Source organism: Cryptotermes secundus, unplaced genomic scaffold (genome assembly GCF_002891405.2).
Source record: "Cryptotermes secundus unplaced genomic scaffold, Csec_1.0 scaffold584, whole genome shotgun sequence".
Taxonomy (NCBI): domain Eukaryota; kingdom Metazoa; phylum Arthropoda; class Insecta; order Blattodea; family Kalotermitidae; genus Cryptotermes; species Cryptotermes secundus.
Genome location: NW_019735468.1, coordinates 1,027,194 through 1,045,232, shown reverse-complemented (window position 1 = coordinate 1,045,232; position 18,039 = coordinate 1,027,194). Strand labels below are relative to the sequence as shown.

The following is an 18,039-nucleotide window of genomic DNA, read 5'->3' as shown; positions in this document are numbered from 1 at the left end:
TGGAAGTGGAGGCCCATAGGGTTGTGAGACGTCGAGGCTCTCACATTTTCTAGAGAATCGGCTCACAGATGGCGGTGAGGTCAGCCTTACGCGCCGCCCGCCCTTTATACCCTGCAAGATTTCTGGTACTCATTTCTGTTAAAGGCTAAATAGACCCCAGGATCATAGTGTTGCTGGAAGGATTAGGTCAACTGAAAAATCCAAAGGTCTCAACGGGAAACGAACCCGCGACCTTCCAACTTGTAGCATAGTGCCTCAACCAACTACGCTACCGCGTGCCACCATAAAGAATCGTAGAAATGTCATCTCTCATTATACGAGTATGCAGTTAGCATTTTATGAGTTTAGGATCATGACATTTTGTATGATATACGATTCTCTAGAGCGTGTGCAAGTTCTGTCACGGTTATTTGTGTCTAGAAACGAATAATGACGACACGGGGATAATATGAGTATGTATTCAGGTCAACCGAGAAAGATGACCGCTTCTGACTTGTATTTCATAATTATTCCAACCGGGACATCAACTACTCTGAAAAAGGTGTTTCGTGCCTTTTCTCAGTGCAGCTGGACGAATTCCGGAATATTATCCCAAATGTACCCCACAATAAAAAAAACTCTGTGGCTTTAGCCCGCAAGCGAACTATACCGACCGAGCGACCTCTGCTTGTCGGCGAAGTTAGTGCCAACTTTAGAAGACAGAGGATGTCGCGTGGTCAGCGCAACGAATCCCCACGGCTGTTAATTTCTGGTTTCTAGACCAGACCTCCCCAATTTATTCACTACTGTACACCCATACGACGCTACAGGCAACGAGTCCGAGAAACTGACAGCATCGTTAAATGAAAATCAAAATAAATAACGAACCGATGAATAAGAGTAATTAGGAAATGAAGTCATACATATTTCGTGTATTGTGGGACGGAAGTCATCTTCAAGAGGCACGGTTACCAATAACAGGTCTGTACTTGCTCGACTTTGAAGGATGTTTCTGTGGTGCCACGGCACCGTTCCCATGTTCCCGTTTATCGTCTCAGAAACTGGCTATAATCCGCAAGTCAGCATCCCAAATTGAAAGAATACGCCGAGTCTTGGATAACTGCAGTTCAAGTGTCCATGCACCTCAGGGGGCCCAATATAAAAGCTTACGTGACGCAACAGAACGCGTATACGCAACAGATATCATGAGCACTGTCGACAGTCTGATATATGTGTACATATAAAGTTATCCTTTAACAGGCCGTAGAGGCTCATAGGGTTGTGAGAGGTTGAGGCTCCAACATTTTCTAGACAATCGGCTCACAGATGGCGGTAAGGTTGTCAGCCCTACACGCCGGCCGCCCTTTACCCCCAAGGTACTCATTTCTCTTAGAGGCTGAGTCGACCCCAGGGCCATAGTGAGACTGGAAGGATTAGGTAAATTGAAAAAAATCCACCTCACTGGTATTCTAACCCGCGACCTTCCGGCTTGTAGCATACTGCCTCAACCAACTATGCTACCGCGTACCCCATGTGTGTACATATACCTCAGATAATGGACAATACGTGGCTAATTTCTTTCATCCTCATAGTTAAATCCTTTCCAGAATATAAAGTCTTGGATGTTAGGCAAACAGGCCTAGAAGGGACAATTAATAATTTTTTCCCCCTTTGGCACTACATCCCCAGTGGGCCTAGGCTTACCGCCATGAACTTCTCCGTTCACACAATTAATAATTAGGATACCAAATAAAAGATTATCTTCTATAAGGAAATGTATTACACGCCCAACTTGCAAATCACTGAACAAGAATCATGACCTCCCTACATGTATGAAGCTTGAATCAAACATGGCCTCCTGTGTTTTCATTACATAGAGAAAACGGCATAAATGAATTTATACCTCAATTTCCCCGTCTTTCTTGCTATTCATTTGAAAACTGTGTTCTTCCTTCACTCATTTCTCACCTACTTTAAGCAATCTGTCACTTGATAAACCTTACTTACGTACTGTTCTCCTGGCAGTGCGTGTGGACAAAGCACAGTGACACAAGAATCAGGTCTAAACATAGGTATGACACGTGTAATATGCATAACATGAGGGTCGCTGTGTTTCTACTGTGTACAGTTTTCGGAAAGGTATCAGAGGTAAATAATTAAAATACACGTGAATCATACACCATGGCGCATGGTCTTAGACTCTACTTATGCAGTTTACATTGTAACATGACACATGAAAGGCGGAATAGTAGAGCAAGAAGAAACAGCTGTCGATAGACAACGGCTCAATAAAACGTGTCCGCGGCAAAGGATACGCACGCAACGACATCGGACTATTAGAAACGGCGTTTTCTATGCGGTCCGTGCCAAGTATCACTGTGCTGTGGGTACCTGCAGCAATTTAGCAGTCAGTGCGCATGTCTGCGAAATTGTTGTAGTTCCCTGTAGTTACGAGTTACAGCAGTCCAATAAATTCAATTAACAATCCAAACTCCGTGTTAATTCACTAATAGATTACAATATTTTTCAGTCTGTCATTAAGTTTTTTGGTGTTATGAAACTCCGAAGGTTTCGCTTGTGTTAACAAAAGCCAGCCAATGATCTTTTTCCTAAATCAGTTGAATCCAGTTCATCTGTAGCCTACACAACCTATTCGAAGATTAGTTTTAATATTATCTAGGATACATCAAGGTTTATTTCCCCTTATTACTTTTCTACCTTTAATATTATCTAGGATACATCAAGGTTTATTTCCCCTTATTACTTTTCTACCTTTAATATTATCTAGGATACATCAAGGTTTATTTCCCCTTATTACTTTTCTACCTTTAATATTATCTAGGATACATCAAGGTTTATTTCCCCTTATTACTTTTCTACCTTTAATATTATCTAGGATACATCAAGGTTTATTTCCCCTTATTACTTTTCTACCTTTAATATTATCTAGGATACATCAAGGTTTATTTCCCCTTATTACTTTTCTACCTTTAATATTATCTAGGATACATCAAGGTTTATTTCCCCTTATTACTTTTCTACCTTTAATATTATCTAGGATACATCAAGGTTTATTTCCCCTTATTACTTTTCTACCTTTAATATTATCTAGGATACATCAAGGTTTATTTCCCCTTATTACTTTTCTACCTTTAATATTATCTAGGATACATCAAGGTTTATTTCCCCTTATTACTTTTCTACCTTTAATATTATCTAGGATACATCAAGGTTTATTTCCCCTTATTACTTTTCTACCTTTAATATTATCTAGGATACATCAAGGTTTATTTCCCCTTATTACTTTTCTACCTTTAATATTATCTAGGATACATCAAGGTTTATTTCCCCTTATTACTTTTCTACCTTTAATATTATCTAGGATACATCAAGGTTTATTTCCCCTTATTACTTTTCTACCTTTAATATTATCTAGGATACATCAAGGTTTATTTCCCCTTATTACTTTTCTACCTTTAATATTATCTAGGATACATCAAGGTTTATTTCCCCTTATTACTTTTCTACCTTTAATATTATCTAGGATACATCAAGGTTTATTTCCCCTTATTACTTTTCTACCTTTAATATTATCTAGGATACATCAAGGTTTATTTCCCCTTATTACTTTTCTACCTTTAATATTATCTAGGATACATCAAGGTTTATTTCCCCTTATTACTTTTCTACCTTTAATATTATCTAGGATACATCAAGGTTTATTTCCCCTTATTACTTTTCTACCTTTAATATTATCTAGGATACATCAAGGTTTATTTCCCCTTATTACTTTTCTACCTTTAATATTATCTAGGATACATCAAGGTTTATTTCCCCTTATTACTTTTCTACCTTTAATATTATCTAGGATACATCAAGGTTTATTTCCCCTTATTACTTTTCTACCTTTAATATTATCTAGGATACATCAAGGTTTATTTCCCCTTATTACTTTTCTACCTTTAATATTATCTAGGATACATCAAGGTTTATTTCCCCTTATTACTTTTCTACCTTTAATATTATCTAGGATACATCAAGGTTTATTTCCCCTTATTACTTTTCTACCTTTAATATTATCTAGGATACATCAAGGTTTATTTCCCCTTATTACTTTTCTACCAACACTCTATACCCAAACTGCACCGCCATCACGCATTTTCAACTCCCACCCAACCTCCTGATTTAATTACGCCAACGATATTAGGAGAACACGCGATTTGGCAGATGCCTGTTACTAATTTCACTTATTTTCAGCACATTCTAAGAAATTCTATAATGAGAAGATAACAAATCACATTTATTTAAACTCTGTGGTATATAGTCCGCAAGCGAACTATACCGACCGAGCGACCGCCGCTTGTCGGCGAAGTTAGTGCCAACTTTTGAGGATAGATGATGTCACGTGGTCGGCGCCACGGAACTCCACAGCCGTTAATCTCAGTTTTCTAGACCGGAGCCGCTATTTCCTTGAAATAGCTCCTCAGTTATCCTCACTATGCTGAGTGTACCCCGTTTCAGCCCCACTACTTCTCAGAAAATCTGGTAGCGCCGGGAATCGAACCAGGGACCCCTGGTTCTATAGGCAGGAACTCTGACCACTAGACCACAGAGGCGGTCACATATTTATTTAAAATAAAAATATTTGTAGGTCGATATCGAGTCCTATTGGCTGCTATTATATTGCGTTATACGTCACAATGACATCTTGCAGTTTATATACACACACACACGCACACACACACACATTCCTCAAAGTCACTCGCCTTCTTCTGCCAACAGTGACGCAATTTTATGCTAACACACCTGTAGAGTTTATTGCCCCAAAATGGATCACTCTTGCACGCTGTTACGTTATAACGATATTCGCTGAATTGCGTGTTAAGTCTGGTCCCAATGGTACCGTAACCTGGCAACCTTACTTTCATTTTAATTATCCAAATGCGTGTTCATAGCAGCCGTGTCGGAGTGTGGTCTTTAACGTAAGCTAGACTAAGCGTGTAACGTCATTTACAGTTCTACAGAAACAGTCCTCCTACCAGTTTCAGCAAATTTCATCTCATCATTGGGTTCCTGTGGGGTTCCTCAGTCTCGTCAGCAAATACCTGTGTAGTACTTTCAAACAGGCAAGGATAGCTACCAGTTTCAGCAAATTTCATCTCGTCATTGGGTTCCTGTGGGGTTTCTCAGTCTCTTCAGCAAATACCTGTGTAGTACTTTCAAACAGGCAAGGATAGCCTCGTCCTAAAACCCACTTTACTTACTAACCATTCACACGCATCAGCGTATCTCAGTGGACGTAACGTAAGCCTAAGTTCTGCAGCCGAACAGCGTCGTTAAGTATTCTAAAAATCTAAAAATCTTCGTTGTTTACAATGCTTTGTAAGATGAGGGACCGACAAAATAATTAACATTAATATTACTACACATACATCACGAGCCTCCAATAACAGTTTTTATACACAAAATACTGAATACTCTAATTTGTCCATGGGAACGAAACAAAATCACTAAAACCAACTACTGACTTGATGATGTAAACTTTACAGCCCTGTCCAACGCGGGGCCCGTGGTATATTTTTCTGGCGCCCTCCGTAACCACATATAACTGAGCCGATTTTTAATATTAATTCAAATTGTAGGACAAGAGACATTTTTGAACGTCTGAGTACTGTTAAATATTTTCGAAAAATTTTATTATTATTATTATTATTATTAGTAGTAGTAGTAGTAGTAGTAGTAGTAGAAGTACTAGTAGTAGTAGTAGTAGTAGTAGTGTGTGGTGGCGCCCGCACCTCCATAGGCATCAGCGAATTGTGCCCCAGTACATAAGAACGTTGGACAGCACTGCTGTAAAGCATCACTTGAAGAATGTTATTCTTGTTTTATACTATAACTTTTGTTTTATATAACATAGTTATTGTATTTTTACGTCAAGTATTTTAATATAATTAATATTTTTGTATCCAATTATATTAATACTGCAGTTCAGTGGTGCATATATGTTAGCCATGTATTTGCCTGATGATGGCTATTAATAGCCGAAACATGTAGCAGAGCCAAAACCAGGCGCTGACCTTGATATAGTTGCGTTGTGACTGTCTTAATAAAGAAGTTGTATTCTAAAAATCATTAAATCCCTCAGTTCTTAATACTGGAATCAGTCATGTCTATACCGACCGCACGAACATGCCTAGTGGGCGAATCGTTACGCCAATCAAACCAATGAAGGTACTATGCAAGGGCCGTGACGGGTTTGAACTGGCAGCTGCACATCTATCACCACTGAACACCCCGAAGACGTCGGACACTATGCCAGCAACTGTCTGTGCGGTAAGTTAAAGTGCTCAAAGCAGACAATAAAGGGGTAGGGGTACGGTCACATTATGTGACCTGGCTGAAGCAGTGTATAATGCAACTCCGTCAAAATCGTTCAGCCGCTGTTAAGAAAGTAGCCGTTTTGTATTCTACTCTGCATGTGAATTATCCTCATTATGAATTTGTGTATGCTAGGTCGTTTATCCACAGAATCCGCCCAGGTCCGAGGCTTTTTGAATATTTTTGTAACAAACTTATTTTTTATGATGAGGCGTTGTTAGCCCCACGCCCAACCCCCCAAGCTGGAGGACCTCCCCTTGTCGGCTGTCCGCGACTGCTTATTCAATATATTTGCCGATTCCCTCCATACCGGGACGGCGTCTACTCCATCCGCAACCTGAGGACGCGCCATGACGTGGTGAAAATGGACCCACCTAACACGGATTACATAAAACTATAACTTTGCCTGTGGTTCTGTATGGGTGTGAAATGTGGTCTCTGACATTAACGGAGGAACACAGACTGGGTGTTTGAGAACAGGGTGCTGAGGAGAATATTTGGACCGAAGAGGGATGAAGTGACAGGAGGTTGGAGAAAACTGCATAATGAGGAGCTTCATAACTTGTACGCTTCTCCAAGTATAATTAGAGTGATCACGTCAAGGAGGATGAGATGGGCAGGGCAAGTAGCACGAATGAGGGAGAAGAGGAATACAAATAGAATATTGGTGGGAAAGCCAGAAGGGAGGAACCACTGGAAAAAACCAAGACGTACGTGGGTGGACTATATTAAAATGGATCTTAAGAGAAATAGCATCGGATGGTATGAAATGTATTGATCTCACTCAGGATAGGGACCGGTGAAGGGCTCTTGTGAACACGGTAATGAACATTCGGGTTCGATAAAATGCTGGGACGTTCCTGAGTAGCTGCACAATTGGCAGCTTTTCAAGAAGGGCTCAGCTCTATGAGTGAGTGAGTGATGATTTCGTGCATAAATTGAACGAATATAGGGGAAATCATATCTGCTTATCAGCTTGTCCTTCTGTCCGCACGCTCCAACTCGCTGTTCATAAAGATCAGCATATTAGAAGTATGCCTTCATAAGGGAGGAAACATTACTGAAAAAATCATATCGGATATCTCTGTACTCCTGTACGGATTGCACCTTTTCAATATTGTTTTGTGAAGTGGTGAAGGAAACTTCTCAAGAGGGTTTTCACTCAATATGCTGCGTTAATGTATTGTTCTCATTCGGGTTAGATGCCTTCTTGGTTTGACCGCAGTGACAATACTTAGCGAACAGAAGGAATATGTAGCGCTCTGTGTTCGTCAAACATAAGAAGTAAAGACGCCGATTCTGTTCTCTTACCCCCCCCCTTCTTTCCGATACTTTAAAAAAAGAAACTTACCAAGAGAAAAAGTGTTGGGAAGATTTGATTTTTAAGTTGTTAGCCCAGACCAGCATTTAAAATGCGTGAGTAGCTATGTGGGGGGGGCAAGAATTAAAAAACACGCTAATATTTCGTGCAATAGCTCGGAGGCTGTAGCGCTCATGATTGTCATCATACGAAACCCTGTCGTGATTAATACTTCGCTCCGACATTCTCTTCGCCATTCTCTTCGCCATTCGCTCCGCCATTCTCTCCGTCATTCTTTCCGACATTCGCTCCGACATTCTCTTCGCCATTCGCTCCGCCATTCTCTCCGTCGTTCTTTCAGACATTCGCTCCGGCATTCTCACCGACATTCGCTCCGCCATTCTCTCCGACATTCTCTCCGCCATTCTCTTCGCCATTCGCTCCGCCATTGTCTCCGAAATTCGCTCCGCCATTCTCTCCAACATTCGCTCCGCCATTCTCTCCTTGCCTGACTGACGCTAAATGCAGGTCTATCCAATCGAGTGGACCTGGAGCATTAATGGAAGACTGGCCAGAGCTCAGCAAACGTTGTCACAGTCCACTTTAAATATTTGGATTGATATCTTCTGAGTTATTGCATCGCGCTGTCTCTTAGGCAGAAGTTTTTTCCTCTTATATCCTGAATATGGGGGCCACACGTTCCTCCGAAACGCTGGGAACGATCCCCGAGATCACACACTGTTATAACCTACAAGACCATAACATAAATTATCACCTACTAAAAAAAAATTCATACGTTTTAAATGTGTTATCCTAGATCCTGTGTAGGCCTTCAAAGTTTAAAAATCACTGGCTCATCAACGTCACTGTAAAAACGGCCGGTTTGAGCCATAGCCTTCCTCAGAAGATTCCGCCAGATTTCATCCGGTTCTAACTTCTTTGGATGTCGCAAAAACTTTTTTACAGAGTAAGGTCGTCAGCCTTGTGTGCAAGCCCCAACCTGGAGGGCAGGTCCCTGTATTTATGTCCCCCGGTGACAGGGTGATCTAGATATACTCCCGGACACCGGGTTCTCTTTTCGTCGTCTTCTACGAGCCGCAGGGCTACGGTGGAGGTATTGTAAACCGCATCCACACGGGATCATTGGCCCATCTAGTCACCTTAAACTCGCCAAGACATAGTAAATATTTTCATAACTTCTTTCATCAATCAGAGGTACACCCTCTTTCACTACATACTTATGAGACAACTTAAACCTTTCCGGCAAGTCATGGGACGTATATGATGGGTTGTCAGAGCATTTCAAGTCTTCCACCACCACAGGACATCATAAGCAAGGCACGACAGCGCCACCCCATCCTCGTGCAATGTGGCACTTAGAGCAGTAGTTCTCAACCTTTGTCAGACCGCGGCCCGGGAAATTATTTTTTCTGAAGGACCAGGCCCCGGTACCGGGCCTCGGTCCAGCAATTCAGAAAAACTGCCTTAGAGACTTAGAAGACGACGGAAGTAGGCCGAAACGTTGAGACAATATCTCGTGAATTTGTAGTGAGTTGGGGGTCGGTAAACATTAGGGAGTCGAATCTTTGTTTTCTGTTACTTGAAAAGTGAGAGTTTCAATTGCATATATTGAAAAACAGTCCACGAAGAGGTTACAACCACTAATGTAGCGAAAACATTTTATCACTTCCAGGTTTTTCAAAGTACATAGAATTACCATCAACGTTACAATGAACTGTATTTTGAATACAAGGGTCTATAAACGAAACGCGACATACGATGATTATGATTCAGTGTATAATAATTATGCTCATATAGATTAGACATGAAAGCGATTTATGCCATTTCTGCACAAAGCAACCCCACATATTTAGGATATTAAGCTGCAACAGCAGAAACTCCTGTGATCTCAATGTCCCACCTACTGTTTTCTAGCTATGATTTCGCCGTCTTGAGCACCCACCTGGCGTTACATTATAGACATTACATTTTCTGTGAGGAGGGTTGCTATGAGAACTCTGCAGCTCTGTCCTGAATGCCTTAACGTCACGTTACCACAAACTTCAACGCCTTGAGGAACGCTCCTCTTTTGCGAATTTCTTTCAGTGCTCAATTACGTGAACACACAAGTTACAACTAGGCGTATATCTGTTCGCACTGATGGTCTTGTTAACGATCTGAAATTATTTGTAAAATACGTACTTAAAATCTGGAATATCTAGCGCCCTAAAATCAAATAAGAATTCATATATTTTCTAGTTGTGTTTTACTTTGAAAGAATTTGTTCTTTCTAGCTTATTTAACGTCATATAATAAACCTCAAGGATCAGTATGTCGTGAACACATGGACTGGTTCTTAAGTTATTTTACTGTACGGTTACAACTCCTCCGGTTATAAGTAGATTCTAAATGGTTCTGACGATGGGGGATGACACCACAGAATTACTGGGTTTTTGGACTTTTTCCATTGTCAGGAATTCTAAATAACAGAGGCCACTCTAGGTAATAGAGGACACAACGTTTCGGAAACTGGATCTGTTTCCGTCTTCAGGTAAGAAAGGGAGACACCTACTCAGTTTGGCCCCTGGATCACTGGACCAGTGATTGAGATTAGCTCTTTCTAAGTGGCCAAACTGAGTAGGTGTCTTCCTTTCTCACCTGAAGACGGAAACAGATCCAGTTTCCGAAACGTCGTGTTCTCGGTTACCTAGAATTCCGGACGCTGGAAAAAGTTCAAAAACCCAGTAATTCTACTCTGGTTATATAGCATCAAATGATTGTGAATGGAGCATATCTAAGGTTGTGGTCTATTTCAAAAAGCAGTTTCGGCATTTACCTGGACAAAGTGATGAGAACTACGAAAATAGCCCAGGACAGCCGATAATACGACTGAGATGCAAACCACGCTCCTCTCGAATACAAGAGCAGAGCGTTATGAGGAGCCTACTTCCTGAGCGGGATTAATCGATAAGTTTAATGAGGTACACAGTTCGAATCCAGGTACCGGGTTCCGTAGTGTTCCATACAGACGTCGAGATAACGCCAATGTCTTAGAATAGACCACGACCACGTTCATTCACATCCGTCCCGATTCATCGCTCACCAAATAAATAAATCTGTTTCAATGACGACAGTTCGTCGCCAGCGGAACCGAACCTACAAACCGCCTACATATCGTCACTTTGCCTGTAGAAGCGCCAACTGAAATTTCTATTCGTATGGAATGTAAATCCATAAAAACTGCAATATTTGCCTTGCTCACACTTCGTTCGCTCAAAGTTCTGCTCCAGCCGGAGGGCTAAGGTAATATTTAACACAAAATGTATTTATCTTTATCCGCTTCTCCGTGTTTGAAGACGAGCGCGAGGTACAAGGAAGAGTTGCAGTGTGCCGCGGTCTTGTATACCCGGCAAGGTTCTCAGTTTTCTACATGAATCAGCAGCATGTTGACACTACAATTATCGGCCTACTACTTGCTGAGTGTGACGTCATTTCCAGGGAATATGAGAACACACCCTCTGGAAAATATTTTATAGCGCCCACGTTTTACACTCATGAACTTGGAAGTCACCCGGATGTCTTATGTAAATCCGTAATAATACAGCGACGGAAGCTTGGGCAGAAAATGACGGGATTTTCACCTCCAGCACCGCAGCCCAGTGATGTAACAGACCTGTCACGCCTTCTGAATAATGCGGCTATGTATCTGCTTAGAACGACTCCTTGAAATTTAATATTCGCGACCTCGAACACTACTGTCCAGTGACGTAATGAGACATGTTACTGTTTATGAATAAAGGGGCTAAGGAGTTCCTGAGAACTACCCCGTATAATTTCAAACCCCAGAAAGGAAACTGTGTTATGGAAGCCATATTACTCGTTGAATGAATCTTATTTGAATACTCCATACATGTTAATTCCCCGTCATAGTTCACACTGCATATTAATGGGCATTTCTTTGAATGATGTAACCGGAAAATATTTTGCTACGGTGCAATTAAATATGCTAAATTTTGTCTCTTCAAGCATGAATTAAATCGCCCATGTAACTCCCGGTATGAATTCCGTGCATGAAAGCGACGCAACAGATAGGCGCAATGAATGACTACGAATTTACATGTCTGATGTCTTTTCACGCTCATCCGTTAGTCCATTCAAAACAGGGGTGAGAATTCATTTCACGTACGATACTTGTATAGGCATTTGTACAGCAGAAAATGAAGACAAACACATATTTAAAGAAAATCTGATAACAAGGGCATATGCCAATTTTTCTTCTTGTGATCAGTTACTAGTAAGCTCTTTCTAGGGGACCCATCAGAATAGGTGTCCTCCCTCCCTCGCCTGAGGACGGAAAATGATCCAGTTTCTGGAACGTTGTATTTTCTAGTTTCTATAATACCGGACGATGGACAAAGTCCAAAAACCCAGTGATTCTGAGTATTATACACCATTGTCAGAACCATTTCAAATCTACCGCTCGACATATGGCTGTGATTTGAACCGGAATATATTGCTACTGGCTTTCAGCAGCTGAAACGAAGAAGGAATCTCATTCATTGGACAGGTTGGACAGCCCTGTTTCACCACCTGTTGGATACCACCGGCAGCAGGAAATGCTTGGCGAGGTCCTACATACATAATTCATCCTCATTACTGTCAACTGTCTGCCACTGCATATAATTGAGCGTGCCGCATAAAAACACCAGCTTGTTGCAGACGAGCCTTATATTCACAAATATCGAGTTACAGACGGACACGCCAGCCAAATTAATTCAGTGAGGTGAACGGCAATGGTCTGAACAGTCAGTGTTCGATACCCGGCTTCAGCAGCTGTAAACTGATCGGCAATTGGTGAAGGCCTAGTTTCGCCAAGAGATTTAACCAATTACAGGTTCTGGTTCCACTTTCAAAAATTTCTGTCAAAATGAGCAGGAATAAAATTAATTTATGGAAACTCATTACGTTTTAACACATAGGGACCCTGAGAGGAGTTCTTTCCTGATCACAGTTATAGTGCCCCAGACTGGATCCAGGTTCATCATCCCTCCCATGGGTTTGATTGATCATCTTCTTTGTAATATGTCTGTACACATAACGAAACTCATTCTTCACAGTACGAACTTCAAGTCTTAAAGACAAAGGCAGCATGTTCCTCCGAAACGTCTGTAACCGCCCACTATACTGCATGGTAGCATAAGCAAGGGCACTATAATCTGAAATTTAGGATGTCTTGCTAGCAGACTGAATGTCCAACAGATTACCCTAAGGTCTTACACACTGTGCTTTCCCGCCGTGTTCCTGTGAAACCCCCATGACGGTGTCAGAATTATTTCCCGCATAAAACATGCCCATCTGCAGTACGCGTAAAATCAATTATCCTTGTGAAATCCGGTCATAGTGACTGTGCACACACAATCGTTGAACACTGATAACTGAAGTTTAAACTGGACTGACCCATGACGCACGTTCTTCTCACCTTCAGCTGTGTGTTGGAAAAAATTTTACCACCAGATCGCGTCGTTATCAAGACACAGGAAGGATTGTGGCGTGGGGCGTTCTCCATACAAGTGCAAAAAAATATATAAATGAAGATACCTTTGAAGAAAGCAGTCTTCTGGAACGTGGCGCCGTGTAGATATTGTGTTAACCGACGTTTCGGAGGAATGTATCGCCTCCATATTCAGGGCAGAAAGAAGAAAATCCGCGAGCGAGGAACCGGCGTGAGTAGGTGCTAACAGACTAATTAGTCTACACGGCGCCAAATCCCCGAAAACTGTTTTCTTCATAGTCGCCGCCGTGAAAACCTCAAATCTTATTAAGATACCTTTGTTCTAATGAATCATAGGAGGCATGGCGGTATAGCATATGTTGTCGGTTTTCCTGCATCTAGGTTGTTACTTTCATATTCTGTGTAAACACAAAATTTAAAACGAAACATTTTCTCACTGTATTATGTATCGTTCCCCACCGATGCTGTCTCCATCTTATCGTCGTGGTGGGGTTTGGGAGCTATGCCGGCGGTAGCGCAGGTACTGGTAGGATCACCCATGCCGGACAGGTCAAGGAATAGGAGCCAGACGAAGAGGGATACCCTGGTCCTCCAGGTTGGCGGTTGGGCATGGTATTTTCACTATAGAATAATCCTCAGCCAGGATTCGCTTAAAAAATTTGCGAGTATGCTGTATGCAGATGTGGGCACTGAAGTCCATTACACAGCACAAGGAAATAAACAACTGGTATTATACCGAGGAAACAAAAATGCAGACACCCGAAATTGTTAATACGATATTGTTCACGCTGAAACCTGTGTTGAGCTTCTCTGACCTGTTTTTGGTCCAACCGTATCAGGTACTTCGAGATAACATGGATACTTCATACAGTTCGCATTTGCAGGCATGTACTGCTACAGTACCAGTTACACAACAATAGCTTAACAACAACGGTGCAGTCGGTTAGACTAAAAACAGAACCAGAACAACGGAGCATTCGGTTAGGACTGAAAACAGAACCAGAACAACAACGGAGCATTCGGTAAGACTGAAAACAGGACCAGAATAACAACAGAGCATTCGGTAAAACTGAAAACAGGACCAGAATAACAACAGAGCATTCGGTTAAGACTGAAAAACAGAACCAGATAACTACACTTAGGTTCTTTAAACTGACCTCGCCAGTATTTCATTCTGTTCTTAAATTTCATGAGAAATTTCATGAGAACTTCTGATTTAGAAGTACGAGTATTTAAAGTTCTAATATTTCACGAGTATTTATAGTGTTACTTTCTTTCAGTCGTCTTAGGAATGTATTAATCCGGAAATGCAAAATTTGCTAAAAAAAATTGTATTTATTGCGTTAAATGAAGGAGCCGGGACAGTGTAGTAAGTATAGCGACTGGCTACGGACTGGAGTTCGAGTCCCAGTAGGGGTGACATTTTTCTCTTCTCTACGTAGTCTAGACCGGTTCTGGGGCTCACAAAGCCTCCTATCAAAGGGATAACGAGGGAGCTTTCCCCGACGGCAAAGCGGTCAGGGCGTGAAGTTAATCATTCACTTCCAACTAGTTCCGAGGTTAGAAATACGCGAATCTATACAACCACTCCTCCATACGCCTTGATGACGTCGTGGTTAATTATTTAAGAGCAGTAACATGAAAATTTGCAACGTCAGAGGAAATTTATATAGAATATATATATAATTGTTCACATAATTCAAATTAGGATTCGCCTTTTAAGAGGCATATGATAAAATGCATTAGTCTTGTTTACAGAACTCCGGACATGGCCAATATGTTGTTAGCTAGCTATGCTGAAAATATGTTGGCGTCGAATTCAGAAGTCCCTTGATTGATCACTGGTGCTGACTGTCGTCACTAAAATGTTCCACAGCTACGCGGCGGCTGCCGGGACAGTAATACGTCACTGGCCACGCGCTACTGGGGCCTTCGCATTCCGCAGTGAGTGCAGAAACAAAGTACTGTCGGCAGATGACGAGAGGCGCAACAAAAGAGCAAATTACACGTATCCGAGGAACCAGCTTCGTGCTCGTTTCTTGGTTGGCTTATTTATCGACTGTGAAGATGGAGGCGATTGTTCCTCCGAAATGTCAGCTGACTTTCACCGGATCCTGGGATCCCAGAACTTTTCATAATCACCGCTTTGAGAATCTCAAACACCACATAAAATATTAATCGAATTAAGGGCAGTTTTAATTTGAAACATTTCAATAATATGAATATCCGTATCCTTATTTATATATTATATGCCAGTTCAATCCGTATGCAACACATAGTTTAATTTATATTTTAATTAATTTTCTAAATGCTAGGCAAACACCTGTTCAGTTACCCCTAAAAACGCTTAACATTCTTCAGGCACGTAGCAGGTTCAGAAAGGGTCTGAGCTGTTGTGACAGAGGGATCAGCACGGAGGAAGGCCTTGTTAGAAAACATCTGGTGCAGGATAAACTTAACGATGCCTTCCGAAATTCTAAATGGCTGTTATTTGGATTAAGGAACCCTAAACTTACTGCTATTGTAAGCAGGTGCAAATACTCTGCAGGTGTACGAAATACATCTGGTGTACGGATGTGGCCTTGGAGGTCATATTTGCTATTTAGAATTAACAACTGGAGGTCCGCAGTGATTGGAATACAAGTGGTTCGCGTATCCACCGTGTGTGTGTGTGTGTGTGTGTGTGTCTAACCAATTCGGAAGCAGTTTTTATTTGACTGAAGGGGTTTTATATATTTCATATCAGACTAAAGTAAGTAATGAGGGACGGCCGCGCCATATCTCAAGCGGTTAGTCGCTGGCTTCCCACCGCCGCGGCCAGGGTTCAAACCCGGGTCTGGTCAAGTGGGATTTGTGGTGGACAAAGTGGAGCTGGGGCGGGTTTTCTCCGAGTACTTCGGTTTCCCCTGCCAATCTTTATTCCACCAAATTCTCCATCATCATAATCAGCCGGGGGAGGCTACAACATGCCAATCAGTGGCCGCGGTGCCAAGTGGACCCAGTTGGACTCCACCCCCCACTAGGCGAATTAAAAAAAAAAGTAATGAAGGGAAAAAAGTTCTGGGTCTGTCGGTTTTTCTGCAGTAAGTGGGAAGGAAGCTCAGTGAGTGCGGGGTTAAGTCATCGACGGAACGTGGAAGGGTGGGTGGGACATTATTCAAGCCCTCGAGACAATTACTGTATATTTAGAAGCATAAAATTTGCAATTCATATCAATATATACCTCCTGGTTAACAATTCGAATTTCGATTTGTATTAAGAAAATTAATATATTAGCCTGAGATAGAAAACAATAAAGCATGGGTACATTACGTATATTCGTATTTCAATTGTCTCCCGCTCCTGATTTTCTGCCAGTCAACACACGTTGTGAGGTTAAGCCCATTGTTCTACTGACGAAATGAGTACCCACAACACACCAGAAGCAAGGCAGGATTTGATAAAACTTCGTATTCAGAGAAACACCTCTTAGCGCCCAGGCAAATACCCTACCATAAATTCTCCGTTCTCACCCAACCCTGCTACCTTACACACCTGGTTCATATAGTCACTGCAATACTTGTAAGATTTTAGGCTTTCACGGCGGTTCTCACGGTCTCTTCGCTTGCAGATTTCTTATATTTTTTCTTCTACCCTGAAGATGGAGGCGATACGTTCCTCCGAAACGTCGGTTAACACCACACATACACGGTGCCAAATCCCAGAAGACTGCTTTCTTCACTGCAATACTTGGTTATCATGCGATTTCATTCAGATGATGAACTACAGAAGATTATAATCATACCGGCTGTCGGTAACACTTACCTTTCAAGTTTAAACTTAACGTTGGCTCTGGCCGGCAGTTACACCTCACTTAACTGTTTGTCAGATTCTTAATCACACATATTTCATACGGGCCTCCCGCTCGACTCTGTGACTAACTTACATCAATAAATGCTACAAAGTAAATCGGTGCAGTAGTTTGTTATGAACAGCTAGTGCTTTCAAATGTCACAAGAAGGTAAAAGTTACCGTCCAATACCGTGTAAGAGTTTCATCACAACAGAACGACTAACAGCAAGTCATAGAAGCACCTTCTTTCATTACAAAGGCTCACTCGCTTACTGACACTACATCGATCCAGGCTACAGCTATACTCAGCAGCATCTCATATCCCCACCACCAACCAGATCTTATCCCTACTACCGCCATACCAACTTTCAATTATACCGAACTTTCTTTCCTCAGCCAGTATAATGATTTACTATGCTTCCCCCACTCTACAATTTGCACCCCACACCAATACAAAGCCCTGTTTTGTTCTTAACAATTGAACATACTTTAATCGATTCACGTGAAACGTGGTTAAATTGACGCTGGTTATGAAAACATAAACAAGGAAAAATTGCCTCTTTATTCCTTTACGACTTATGTTTGTTTCGTTTTGTTGATACGTTTTTCCTCATAAAACATGTCACAAGTACAAGGAATACATGGAGTAGGTCCGACAAAGAGTTGCTTGCTTCATGCCTGAGCTGTTCATGACTGATATCTTAAGCGGTGCCTGTTAATCTGCGTTATCAGTTACGGAAGTTTATGGCTGCGAATTTCGGAAACTCTGCCATCTGCGCCCTGACTTCGTTGGTTTGGAGGAAAACACCGTCAGTTTCCCTGTTCAGCTCGGTTCTAGTACAGTGGTCAGTGGTAAGATGTTGGTTGGTCTGCAATGACAAATTACATTTATTCCATGTATACAGCTTATTGCCTAGTTCTTAAAAGAAAAGAGAAGATACGCGAAAATGAAGAATCATGTTCATAGAAATAGGTTATATAAGAAGACGTTCATGAAAAAAGACTTTTGTCACATATTGGTTCATTGAATGAACTGAGA

At 41.6% G+C, this 18,039-nt stretch overlaps 1 protein-coding gene across 1 annotated transcript in view; it reads right to left on the bottom strand.

The window, feature by feature from the left end:
• The window catches only part of LOC111869358 (endoglucanase E-4), a 59,904-nt gene extending 42,635 nt beyond the window's left edge, over window positions 1–17,269 (bottom strand). The window contains exon 1 of the mRNA XM_023860828.2: window positions 16,974–17,269. The gene's annotated coding sequence lies outside the window, so the exon portion shown is untranslated. The remainder of the gene's footprint in view (window positions 1–16,973) is intronic.
• Window positions 17,270–18,039: the final 770 nt, after the last annotated feature.